Genomic DNA, 13,654 nt, shown 5'->3' with positions numbered 1-13,654 from the left:
GCGAACCTGTATAATAATAATTACTAAAAAGTCCTAATTACCACCACAATTAATTATAGAACAAATCCAAGTACTGGAGCATGGACTCTAGGTGTGCAATGGATTACTTGATTCACCATGTTCCCGAAAAATTTGCTTGATTCGATATACTAGATTTGTCTATAGAAATACTAGATTTGCGTACAATGGCAAGTAGGGTCGATTCCACAGGGAACGAGTAGAAAATTGTTTCTTTCCAAATCAATAGAACAAAGTTGGGGGATTTTTGATAGAGTGAAAATGAAAATAAAACTAACAAAATTCAAAAACTAACACACCAAGCACAATTTACTAGAAATAGCAATTAACAAAATTCTACCCAAAGGATCAACTTTTCAGGCACGGTCCAATTAAATGATCATTGATGCATAGATACTTCATCCATTCAACACTAGGTTGGTTATAGCCATCAACAAGCTCTGACAACCAATTCTTCCTTATTTTTTTCGATAGCCAAGGTACGACTGTTGACTGGTTCTCTAACCAGAAACAACCCTAGGTATGCCTGTAGGAATTTAATTATCCAGTTGCATTAAAACTAGAAGAACCCAACCCTAAACAATAAACACGCTAAGAGAGTTTATTTAAATTAGATCTTACGTTTCCCCAACATAAATTCAATTATGGTGGTTGCCACTAGGTGTCAACTAATCGAACAATTATGGATTCAATTCAGTTAACGTGGCAGTAGGCTATTATATTAAATTAAATGTCCGGTCGTTGATACTCAATTAATAAAATACCCATGAACAATTAATCCAGAAAACGCACGAATAGTAACGAATTGGAAGAAATAATACAAATTCGATTAGATCTCATAGATGTTATGGACCGTGCCTTCGCGTCGACCTTTGGATAGAGGAAAACCCTAACCGATCCTCACCGTGTCACTCTCGGGTGGTTTAATTGATTCCACCCACGCAATTGCCCAAGAATTGGAAAAAATAAAGTAACGCAGAAAGCAAAAAGAGAAGTCTTGATTATCTCTCGGTCTGTGTTCGTACTAAATCAAAAAGTAAAAGAAAAGAATTAGAGAAAGTCGGCTGCAAACAAGAGCCAAAGCCGCCAGTAAAAAATTGTCTGACAGGAAGAAAACAAAGGCTAATCTATTAAACCCGCGTGATTCTGGCTTTTTGTGCCAATTCACGCACCACTACCGAAAAAAAGGAAGAGACGTTATTATCTACTTCCTCTTTGAGAAGGGTTTTATTCCCATGCATCTCCGCGGCCCACGAGCTCTTTTTGGTTTCCTAATTGTTTTTCTTTCCCTTCTTTTCTCTACCGATCCTGCGGAGTCCGTCTTTTAGGTGCTTCTCTTCAGTTTCTGGCGTGGGCATGCCATGAAATAAAGGGTCTTCTGAAAATTTGCCTTAAGAGATTATTTTTAACACCAACTACCTACAATTTATACAAATATCAAATATGAGCAAAATCTCAATTCTTAGCATCATGAGTAGCCAAAATTAGGACAGAATAATAGTGTAAAACGTGCCTAATAATTGCTCTATCAAATCCCCCCACACCTAGACAATGCTTGTCCTCAAGCATTTCGGAGCTTAGAAATATAATCAAGAAAGCACAGGTCCTGCAGTAATCTATACTAACACAAACATCTCGCATTCCTGACAATGTCGTCAAAATTAGAGCACACCGGGCAAGTGGTTAACCAAAGAATATGAACAGTGATACTCGTCACCTTCAAGAAAGTGTATAGATACTAGGAACGCTCAGATCAACATCGCGAAATGACACTACCATAGGCTTGCACATTTATCACATCTCCACCACTCAAAAGTGAACTAAATACACAAATCAAAGGGACTTTAATAGGGTTGTAATGGGGCTTAGGAAAAAGGTGGGGTAAGAAGGTAAAAGTAGGGCGTAATGTGTCAAGAGAATGTCCAATATCCACTACATAACCTCAACACCAAGCATTTTCATTTGCTATACTCATTGTGCAAGTGTCGATTTGATTGATTTTTTTTAACGCAAAACGAAAAGTCTTGCAAGGCGTAGGCATGCCCTGTAAGCCAGAGTCTGCTGCTGTTCACTATCTTATTGACCATTTCCCATTTTTTTCCTTCTTTTTGTTTCCTTTCGATCTTATGGTTCACAGAAACAGCACCATACAACATCTATTCTAACAACATGTGCGACCATAGATTTATTTGCCTTGCACAAGCAATGAATTTCAGATAACTCTTAATAACACAAGGCTGAACAAGAAAGTCTAAAAAGGTCATGGGTTATCAAACACGGCTAACAAATAAAAGTGAAGGATAAAAGCTCAAATTGATTCACTATGAAGGGACAAGATGAAGGCATGGTTTGTAGAAAGCTAAAGAGGGCTAAATCCTAAATGCTCTTATCATTTCAAATGCATCCAGTTCAACAAAAAGTGGTCTCGACATGTATAAAATAGCAAGTTCTAGAATGCCAATACCATTTGTGATACCCATTCAATCAAACAAAAGTAAAGCAAACAGGAGTAATGTGCTCATGCATGGCTCAAAACTCCCAAAAGTTTCAAGAATGGGTCAAGTCCAGCATATTCAACATTCAACGATATTGTCAAGAAAAAATAAAATGCATAACTAGTATATATAATCACATACCCATGCACCTTGATTGTGTAATCCATCATAGCAACATGCTCTAACAGTTAACAAACGTAGGACTAGAGGAGTCAACTAACTACACTTTGTTTTTCTTTTTCTTTTTTTTTGTTTTTTGTTTTTTTTTTCAAAGCAAAGCAAAAAGAAATAATGGAAGCCATCCCCCCCACACCTAAAACCTACATTGTCCTCAATGTAGCAACAAAGACAAGTAAAGCGCAAGGAGAAGAGGGCAGAAACTTCCCTGACCACCGAGAGGATGCAGCGAGACACTAAGGCGGAGGAGGGTGAGGTGGCTGAAATTCAATATGAGCAAAGAAAGGTGCCTGGTTCTCCGTCTGAATACGGGCAAAAACCTGCAACGCTGCAAGACGGCCATATAGTCCCTCAACCCGCTCCCCTAAGCCCCGGACAGAATCTTGTAGGAAACGGTATTGGGACTCCCAGGTAGGGGGAGCATGGTAAGAGGATGGACCCGCCTGATCTGTGTGGGGCGGTGAATCAGTAGGGGGCACTGTCGGAGGAACCCGAGGTCGTGGCCCGCCATCTCCAGGGGGTGTCATCTGGTATACATTTCCCACTTTGAAAATAAACCCCATCCTCTCCAAACTACGCAAATCCAGTGGCTCGATCTTCCGAGCTAGAGCGAACTTGTGCTCTTTGTCGAGGTCAAGCAATCCCAACCGAATGGCCAAGTGAGTAATGAGTGAGCCCATAATCACCGGCTTATCCCGCTTTTGAACGACGGATTGCATTTGAGTGGCCACCCAACATCCAAAGTTAATCTGAACCTTGTTACGCATGCACCAAAGAAAGTAAAATTCCGCCTTGGTAAGGGTACCGGAGGAGTCTTTCCGCCCCGAAAAATTGTAGGCTAAAAACCTGTGGATAATCTTCAAGACTGGATCCTTAAAATGCGAGGTCTTGGACTGACTCGGGTCATAGAGTTGAGGGTCTGTGGACCACTCCCTCCATATGTCAATGTAATCAGTAGAAAAGGGTCTGGTGTAGTCACATGCACTGTTGATATACGTCCCGGAGGAGAGGGTATCCTCACTGACAAACCCCAATGTCAGATTAAAGTGATTAATGGACAGATCTTGGGGAACACCCCTTAGTCTGAATGTAATCACCCCCGGTTCATCCAAAGTGATGAACTCGTTCTTGGTGAACTCAAAAGTGGAGTAGAATTCATAGCAGAGCTCCTCAAATGTAGGGTAGTCAATGACCAGATACCGCTCCCACCCAATTGCAAAGAACAACTGTTCAACCTCTCGTGCAATTTACAAATGATCCAGGGTGGGAGCATGGAAACACTTACATGGGGCAAAAGGACGTGGTAGCAAGCTATTCAATCGGTCCTGTTGTAACCGTGAAAGGTCAGTAATAGGCTCCCCCCACTCCCCAGGAGATATAGTAGTCTTAGAGAAACCTAAATGGGGCCAAGTGGGGGGTTGAATTGGGGTTCGCCTCTTACGAGATTGGGACCCAGATGGCCTAGAAGTTGTTGCCTTTTTCGAAGGCATTCAGAGACCACAGAGAGAATATAAATAAGCACAGAAACAGCGAAGCAACCACCAAAAGGGGATAGGGGGCCACAGTCAATAGATAATACCAAAGGGGGAGCTTGTTGGGCGCGTGCAGAGGGGCTGGCAGAGGGTTGGTCGCGCCCGGTCTAGGGACTCACACGCTTGAGATGCGCTCGCTGGTCACAGTGCGTAGGTACCCGCTGGTCGTGCACTGTCTGAGGAGGGCCGCGTGCTGGGTCTCGCGCCTGCGCGCTGGTGGTCGCGCTCTGGCACGTATGGCGCTCGCAGAACGCGCTGGGGAAAAAGGCAGGTCGAGCGTGCAGGTGCGAGCTGGCAGAAGGCGCGCGGTGGCTCGCACTAGTGCTGCTGGGCTGCTGCAGTGCGCGCAAGTGCTGGGCAGCTCGTCGGTGTATGGAGCAGTCGCGTGTGGCTGCTGATCTGGTTGGCGGCTGACGGGCACCGACGGCGGACAGTCGTTGACGGTGTGGGTAGCGGCGGCCGATGGGGGAATGGGGCAGCGTACGACAGCCTCAAAGAACGAAAGAGTGAGAAGGAGGGGAAGGGAGAGAGATGTGCAACTGTGACTAGGAGAGAACCAGCGGCGACGGGGGTGGCGGCGCAAGGTGAAGCGGCGGCGGACCAACAAGAAAAGTGAAAAGATGAACTGGAACTAAAACAATGAGAAAAGAGAAAGGAAATGGACAAACAGAATACTAAGAGAAAGGAGAAAAGAGAAAAGTAGGTTGGATAGATCCTGGTCAAATAATTTTTTCCTTTGACTTTCGTTACCGGAAAGGTTGGAAGACGTGAGCACGCCTTCAAGGATATGGTCTTTTGACCATCGCATAAAAAAAATGTCCGGAAGAGCTCCCTTCAAAGGCGTGGGCACGTCTTGAAACTGATAGTCCCCAAGTTGCCCAGTGCACCTAGCGCACCCCTTCCAAGACGTGGGCACGCCTTGGAACCCCTAGTTTTCTGTTCATCACCACAAAAGTCATTAAAATAGAAAAATAGAACCGAAAAATCGCAAAGTAACGAAAAATGACTACAACTAATACTGTAATCCTTGAATTGCCTCCCAAGCAGCGCCTTTATTTAATGTCTTTGGCTAAACATGGCAATTAGCTGTTTAGACCTCACAACTTGGATCATCAAGAGATATCACCTCCACTTGCTCACTATTAAACCCTTCATAATAGGGCTTCAAACGGTGACCATTTACCACGAACTTCTTCTCCGTTTTTAAACTTTGAATTTTCACTGCACCATAATGAAAAATATTAGAAATAACAAATGGACTAATCCAACGCGACCGCAATTTACCTGGGAAAAGCTTAAGTCTCAAGTGATAAAGTAGAACTTTTTGCCCTACTACAAATGACTTCCTTGAGACTTGTTGGTCATGAAAGACTTTGCACTTCTTCTTATAAATTGTTGAGTTCTCATAGGCTTCATTTTTTAGTTCTTCTAGCTCTTGTAATTGGAGCTTTTTATGTTCTCCGGCCTCCACTGGGTCCATGTTGCACCTCTTAATTGCCCAGAAAGCCTTGTGTTCAAATTCTACTGGAAGGTGATACGGCTTCTCAAAGACCCATCTGTATGGGGACATTCCAATTGGTGTCTTGTACGCAGTGCGGTAGGCCCACAAAGCATCTTTCAATTTCAAACTTCAATCTTTTCTATCGGACCGCACCATCTTTTCCAGGATTGATTTAACCTCCCTATTCGACATTTCGGCCTGACCATTCGTCTGTGGATGATAGGATATGGATACTTTATGGAGCACGCCATACTTACGGAACAAGGCAGTGATCGTTTTATTGCAGAAATGGGTGCCCTTGTCACTCACTATAGCTCTCGGCATTCCAAACCGGACAAAAATGTTAGATTTTATAAATTCTGCAACCACTCTCAAATCGTTAGTCCGGGTGGCCTTTACCTCCACCCATTTGGAAACATAATCGACAGCAAGCAAAATGTAAAAGAAACCAAAAGACGAGGGAAAGGGATCCATGAAATCTATACCCCAGACATCGAAAATTTCAACAAATAACATGGGAATTTGACTCATTTGGTCTCTACGAGAAATATTCCCCACCCTTTGACACTTATCACAAGTTTTACAAAATGAATATGTATCCTTAAACAGGGTAGGCCAATAAAAATCACTTTCCAACACCTTACGAGTAGTTCGTTTCGGCCCAAAGTATCCCTCACATGCAAATGAATGACAAAAGGTCAAAATAGAGTGGAACTCACCGGCACTTATACACCTTCTTATCACTTGATCCGAGCATTGCCTCCATAGGTAAGAATCGTCCCAAATATAGTGTTTGGCGTCACTTTTCAATTTATCTCTCTTAACTTTTGGCCAATCTGCAGGTAATTAATTTGTTACCAAAAAATTGACAATGTCCGCATACCAGGGTACTGACGAATCGATGGCTAGTAATTGCTGCTCGGGAAATGATTCTCCCCATTCGTAAGTAACCGGCTCAAATGGTTAGCCACCAAATTCTCGGCCCCACTTTTATCCTTAATCTCTAAGTCGAACTCTTGCAGGAGTAAAATCCACCTTATGAGCCTTGGTTTTGCATCCTTCTTTGCCAACAAGTATCTCAAGACTGCATGATCAGAGAAAACAACTACTTTTGCACCCAATAAATATGACCTAAATTTTTCTAGTGCAAAAACAACGGCTAGTAACTCTTTCTCCGTCGTGGAGTAGTTAAGTTGGACTCCACTCAATGCTCTCGACGCATAGTAGATCGCGTGTGCCGCCTTGCAATTCTTTGCCCCAATACGGCTCCTACGGTATAATCACTCGCGTTGCACATGATTTCGAACGGTAAGCTCCAATCTGGGAGTTGAATGACGGGCGGCGATGTCAACGACTCCTTCAATTTATCAAAGGCCACTTTGCATTCATGGGTGAAATCGAATGTCACGTCCTTTGCAGCAACTTGAACAGGGGTGCTCCGATCTTTGAGAAATCCTTGATGAACCTCCTGTAAAACCCTGCATAGCCAAAAAAGGAACGTACTTCCCGTACACATATGGGGTAAGGTAGAGCAGAAATAAGATCTATTTTAGTTTTGTCTACCTCTATTCCCTTAGCCGATACAACGTGCCCTAAGACAATGCGTACTCTACCATGAAGTGACATTTTTCTCAGTTAACGAGTAGGTTCGTTTCTATGCATCTTTTCAAAATTAGAGTTAGATTATCAAGACATTCATCAAAACTATTCTCGTATACACTAAAATCATCCATTAACACCTCAATAATTTTTTCTACATATTCTTAGAAAATATTTGCCATGCACCTTTGAAAAGTCGTTGGAGCATTGTAAAGACCGAAAGGCATCCTACGGTAAGCAAACGTACCAAATGGGCAGGTGAACGTGGTATTTTCCTGGTCCTCCGGCGTTATCGCGATCTGAAAATACCCTGAAAAACCATCCAAGAAACAATAGTAAACACGACCAACCAATCTTTCTATCATTTGGTCAATAAAAGGGAGAGGGAAATGGTCATTTTTTGTCACAAAATTTAGCCTTCGGTAGTCAATGCACTGACGCCAGTCAGTAGTTTTCCTAATTTGAACCATATCACCCTCCTGGTTCTCCTCTACAGTCACTCCCGCCTTTTTCGGGACTACTTGAATGGGGCTCATCCAAGGACTATCCGAAATAGTGAAGATAATCCCGACCTCCAGGAGTTTAAGTATTTCTTTTTTCACAACCTCCATCATTAGGGGATTCAATCTCCGCTATGCTTGTCTTACCGGTTTCGCTTCGTCCTCAAGCCTTATCCGATGCATGCACAAGGACGGACTTATTCCTTTGATATCTGCTATGCTCCACCCAATCGCTTCTTTATGCTCCCTAAGGAGTCGCAGCAGTCTTTCCTCTTGACTTGGAGATAAGTGTGCGGAAATAATCACCGGAAGTGTCTCTCGGTCTCCCAAAGAACGCGTACTTAAGATGCTTCGGGAGAGGTTTAAGTTCTACCTCCGGTGCCCGCACAACTGACGGCAGCGATTTGGTATGAGTTTCTAGCACAAAAAGAGAAGTAAGCTCATTCCTTGGATGAATGGTTGGAAGTGAATGTAATGCTTCAACTGCACGGTGTAACTCATCCCTCATGTCTACATTAGGGGTTACCCCCAACTCAAAATGCTTAGTCAAGGCCACTTCCAGTGCGTCTTCACCATCCAATTCAAAAGTTTCCTGTACAAGGGACTCAATAACACTCAAAACAAAGACTGAGTTAGAATCCTCTGGATATTTCATCGCCTCAAAAATATTAAAATTCACCATCAAATTTCATGGACAAAGTACCCTCATTCACATCTATTTTAGTCCTGACAGTGCTAAGAAACGGTCTACCTAACAAAATAGGTGACGGATTTAATGATTTCTCATCTCCCATATTTAGGATATAAAAATCTGCTGGAAAAACTAACTCATTTACCTGAACCAAGACATCCTCAACTAGCCCCAAGATTATGATGGGTTAGTTGGATTATGATGGCTATTTCTTTTAATGGCCCAAGATTTAGGGACGCATAAATGATTTTTGGCATCACGTTGATTGACGGCCCGAAATCCAACATGACTTTCCTGATCGATGTATTTTCTATTTTACGAAGGATCGTGAACATACCTGGATCCCCACATTTGGGTGGAAGTTTTCTTTGGAGTATGGCTGATACGTTCTCTCCCACCACTACTCTTTCGTCCCCTCTCAATTTCCTCTTATGAGTGCATAAATCCTTGAGAAATTTCGCGTACTTCGATACTTGCTTAATTGCCTCTAACAAGGGGATGTTGATCTCTACTTTTCGGAATACATTCAGGATCTCTTTTTCCTTCTCCACCTTCTTTGTTTTTGCCAACTTGCATGGAAAAGGAGGTAAATTAGATTTAATGGGAATTGATGGAGTTAGGGGTGTGCAAAATCGAAAAATTCTGATTTACCGACCGAATTCGAATTGAATTCGGAATTTTCGAAATCGGTAAATCGGAAATCGAAATCGAATTCGAATTTTCCGAATTCATATATTTCGAATTTGGTTCGAATTCGGTAATGGAGTTTTTCAAATCGGAATTTCCGATTTCGAATTCACAATTCGAAATCGGAATTCGAATTCACAATTCGAAATCGGAATTCGAATTCCGATTTCGATTTCAAATTCGTTTTTAATATATAAATATATTTTTTATACATGTAATATAAAATTTATACTATATAATATTATATAAAATTTATATAATATAATATAATATAATATAAAATTTATAAAATTTATATAATATTATAAATTTTATATTATATAATAATATATAAATTTTTCCGAATTCGGTGAAATCGGTGAAATCGGAATTTACCGAATTCCGAATTGAATTCGGTACGAATTCGAATTCGGAAGTGGTGAATTCGAAATCGAATTCGGTCGAATTATCAGGTACCAAAATTTTGAAAAATTCCGAATTCAAACTTCCGAATTACCGAATTCGAATTCGATGCACACCCCTAGATAGAGTTAGAGTTACCTCCAGATCTCCACGAATGCGTCCTTCTTCTTCCATCTCCTTCTCTTTCTCTTCTTCATTTTTGCTCTTCAGATTCGTGGCCTTAGGCCCTTCCACTTCTTTACCACTCCGGTGTCATGGCACTTACATTCTTAGGGTTTGCCTCGGGTTGCGATGGTAATTTTTCAAAAACCTGGGACTCTAAGCGATTAATCGCAGTTGCCATGTGACTCATTTGAGTCTTCAGATTTTTCATACCCGATCTGATTTCCTGCTGGAATTGAGCAGTGCTCGTGACCAAGGACCTCGTTTTGTGCTGGACCTGAGTAGTACTCGTGGCCAGACTCTTGACAATATCCTTCAAAGAGCCTCTTGAATTAAAGGACGAAGGTTGAGACTTTTGATGTCATGGTTGCTGAAATCCTGATGGACGATTTGAGAATGAATTCTGTGGCCTGTTCCCATAGCTGAAGTTGGGATGATTTCTCCATCCCGGATTGTATGTATTCGAGTATGGATCATACTGCTTATGAGACGCGGGCACGCCTCCGGCCATGTTTACTTGTTCAACCCCATCCTCTTGCAACATGGGGCATGAGTCAGTGGGATGGCCCACGTTTGTGCAGATTCCACAAACCTTTGCTTGGTGCACGTTCCCCATAGCTAATTGCCGAACGAAAGACGTTAGCTCCGATAGCTGTTGCTGAATGGACGACGTCTCTACTTCATTAACCCTACGGGTAGGGTTACTCTCATGCAAACCAAATTGTTGAGAATTTTCTGCTACTGAATGGACGACATCTCTACCTCATTAACCCTACGGGTAGGGTTACTCTCATGGAAACCAAACTGTTGAGAATTTTCCGCCATCGATTCAATAAGTAGCCATACTTCTCTTGGTGTCTTGTTTGCCAATGCTCCCCCACTCGCAGCATCAATGATACTCCTATCAGACGACTGGAGTCCCTCATAGAAATATTGGATCAATAGTTGTTCACTAATTTGATATTGTGGGCATCTAGTGCACAACATATTGAATCTCTCCCAATAGTCGTATAAGGATTCTCCAGGATATTGCTTAATACTGCATATCTCTTTTCTTAGACTTGCAACCGGGGATACAGAGAAAAATTTTTTCAAAAATTTCTTCTTAAATTGAGCCCATGTTGTGATGCTACCCGCAGGTAGGTAGTACAACCAATCCTTCGCTGCATCCTTGAGGGAGAAAGGGAAGGCTCTAAGTTTAATTTGCTCCTCAGTAATTCCTGGAGGCTTCATACTGGAGCCTACCACATCGAACTCTTGGATGTGTTTATGGGGTTCATTACCCGATAGGCCATGGAACGTGGATAAGAGATGAATTAGTCCCGACTTCAATTCGAAGGAGGTATTCTCAGCTAGAGTCGGAAATGTGATGCACAATGGCTGTTGGGGCAATTCCGGAGCAGCCAACTCCCTTAGCGTTCTTGCATTCACCATAGGGATGTCTTCTTGGCCTGGGTCACTTGAATTATCCCCACTTGAATCTGTTGATTTAATCTCTGGGTCCAATTCTTGAGATGCAATGCTGGATTGCTACTCTCTGAGTTGTCTAGTCTCTTTCATAGTTCGGCGCACAATCTTCTCTACTTGCGGATCGAAAATCAATTCACCTGTACGAGAAGAACGAAGCATAAACTAGAAAAATGCCAGACAAATCCGAAGAAAACGACTTAGAAAGAAACAAAATTAACCAAAATACCGTTTCCCGGCAACGATGCCAAAAATTGACAGGTGTCGAGTTTGTGCAATAATAATTATTAAAAAGTCCTAATTACCACCACAATTAATTATAGAACAAATCCAAGTATTGGAGCAGGGACTCTAGGTGTGTAATGGGTTACTTGAATCACCCTGTTTCCGAAGAGTTTGCTTGATCCTATATACTAGATTTGTCTATAGAAATACTAGATTTGCGTACAATGGCAAGTAAGGTCGATTCCACAGGGAACGGGTAGGAAATTGTTTCTTTCCAAATCAATAGAACAAAGTTAGGGGATTTTTGATAGAGTGAAAATGAAAATAAAACAAACAAAATTCAAAAATTAACTCACCAAGCACAATTTACTAGAAATAGCAATTAACAAAATTCTACCAAAAGGATCAACTTTTCAGGCACGGTCTTATTAAATGATCATTGATACATAGATACTTCATCCATTCAACACTAGGTTGGTTATAGCCATCAACAAGCTCTGACAACCAATTCTTCCTTACTTTTTCGATAGCCAATGTACGACCGTTGACTGCTTCTCTAACCAGAAAACAACCCTAAGTACGCCCATAGAAATTTAATTATCCAATTGCATTAAAACTAAAAGAACCCAACTCTAACCAATAAACACGCTAAGAGGGTTTATTTAAATTAGATCTTGCGTTTTCCCAACATAAATTCAATTATGGTGGTTGCCACTAGGTGTCAACTAAACGAACAATTACGGATTCAATTCAGTTAACGTGGCAGTAGGCTATTATATTAAATTAAATGTCCGGCCATTGATACTCAATTAATAAAATACCCATGAACAATTAATCCAGAAAACACACGAATAGTAACGAATTGGAAGAAATAATACAAATTCGATTAGATCTCACAGATATTATGAACCGCGCCTTCGTGTTGACCTTTGAGTAGAGGAGAACCCTAGCCGCTCCTCATCGTGTCACTCTCGCGTGGTTTAATTGATTCCACCCACGCAATTGCCCAAGAATTGGGAAAAATAAAGTAACGCAGAAAGCAAAAGAAGAAGTCTTGATTATCTCTCGGTCTATGTTCATACTGAAGCAAAAAGTAAAAGAAAAGCACTAGAGAAAGTCGGCTGCAAACAAGAGCCAAAGCCGCCAGTAAAAAATTGTCTGACAGGAAGAAAACAAAGGCTAATCTATTAAGCCCGCATGATTCTGGCTTTTTGTGCCAATTCACGCACCATTACCGAAAAGAGAGGAAGAGACGTTATTATCTACTTCCTCTTTGAGAAGGGTTTTAATCCCATGCATCTCCGCGGCCCACGAGCTTTTTTTGGTTTCCTAATTGTTTTTCTTTCCTTTCTTTTCTCTACCGATCCCGCGGAGTCCGTCTTTTAGGTGCGTCTCTTCAGTTTCTGGCGTGGGCATGCCATGAAATAAAGGGTCTTCTGAAAATTTGGCTCAAGAGATTACTTTTAACACCAACCACCTAGAATTTACACAAATATCAAATATGAGCAAAATCTCAATTCTTAGCATCATGAGTAGCCAAAATTAGGACAGAATAACAGTGCAAAACGTGCCCAATAATTGCTCTATCAACTTCAGGAAGGGAATAAAAATACTAGTTACTTCCATACTGTGGTTGATGCTAGAAGGAGGAGAAGTACAATATCTACTCTTCAGAAACAAAATCGAAATTGGTGTGAACTTGAATTTGAAGTGGAGGAGGAAATGACTGACTACTTTGGAAATACCTTTAAATCCTCACAGTCAAGCCAATTTGATGCAATTCTTGAAAGAATTCCTTAGACAATTTCCAATCAGATGAACATTAGCTGAACAAGATCTGTTTCAGAATGGGAGATCAGGAAGGCTGTATTCTCTCTGCATCCAAACAAGGCACGAGGGCCTGATTGCATGACACTAATATTCTTTCAAAAGTTCTGGAATGTCATCAAAGGTGATCTTATTGCTGCTATTTCTAGGTTTTTTCATTCTGGCATTTTGCTTAAGTCTATAAATGAAACCATTATCATTCTAATCCCAAAGGTTGAGTTTCCTGTGATGGTGTCACAGTTCAGGCCAATCAGCCTTTGTAATGCTGTTTATAGAATCATCTCCAATGTTCTTGTTAATAGAGTTAAGCCTTTTTCTAGAACATTGTATCAGCCTGAATCAATCAGCTTTTATACCTGGTAGGCAGATTC

General features: G+C 41.5%; 1 non-coding gene across 1 annotated transcript; it reads left to right on the top strand.

The window, feature by feature from the left end:
* Nucleotides 1-10,719: 10,719 nt before the first annotated feature.
* Nucleotides 10,720-10,826, top strand: LOC113719650 (small nucleolar RNA R71). Its single transcript, XR_003454960.2, has one exon. It is a non-coding gene; the product is annotated as a small nucleolar RNA R71 (small nucleolar RNA).
* Nucleotides 10,827-13,654: the final 2,828 nt, after the last annotated feature.

The sequence above is a fragment of the Coffea arabica genome, chromosome 3e (assembly GCF_036785885.1).
Source record: "Coffea arabica cultivar ET-39 chromosome 3e, Coffea Arabica ET-39 HiFi, whole genome shotgun sequence".
NCBI classification, from domain to species: domain Eukaryota; kingdom Viridiplantae; phylum Streptophyta; class Magnoliopsida; order Gentianales; family Rubiaceae; genus Coffea; species Coffea arabica.
Note: the sequence above shows the minus strand (reverse complement) of the source record. Positions and strands in the feature narration are given on the sequence as shown.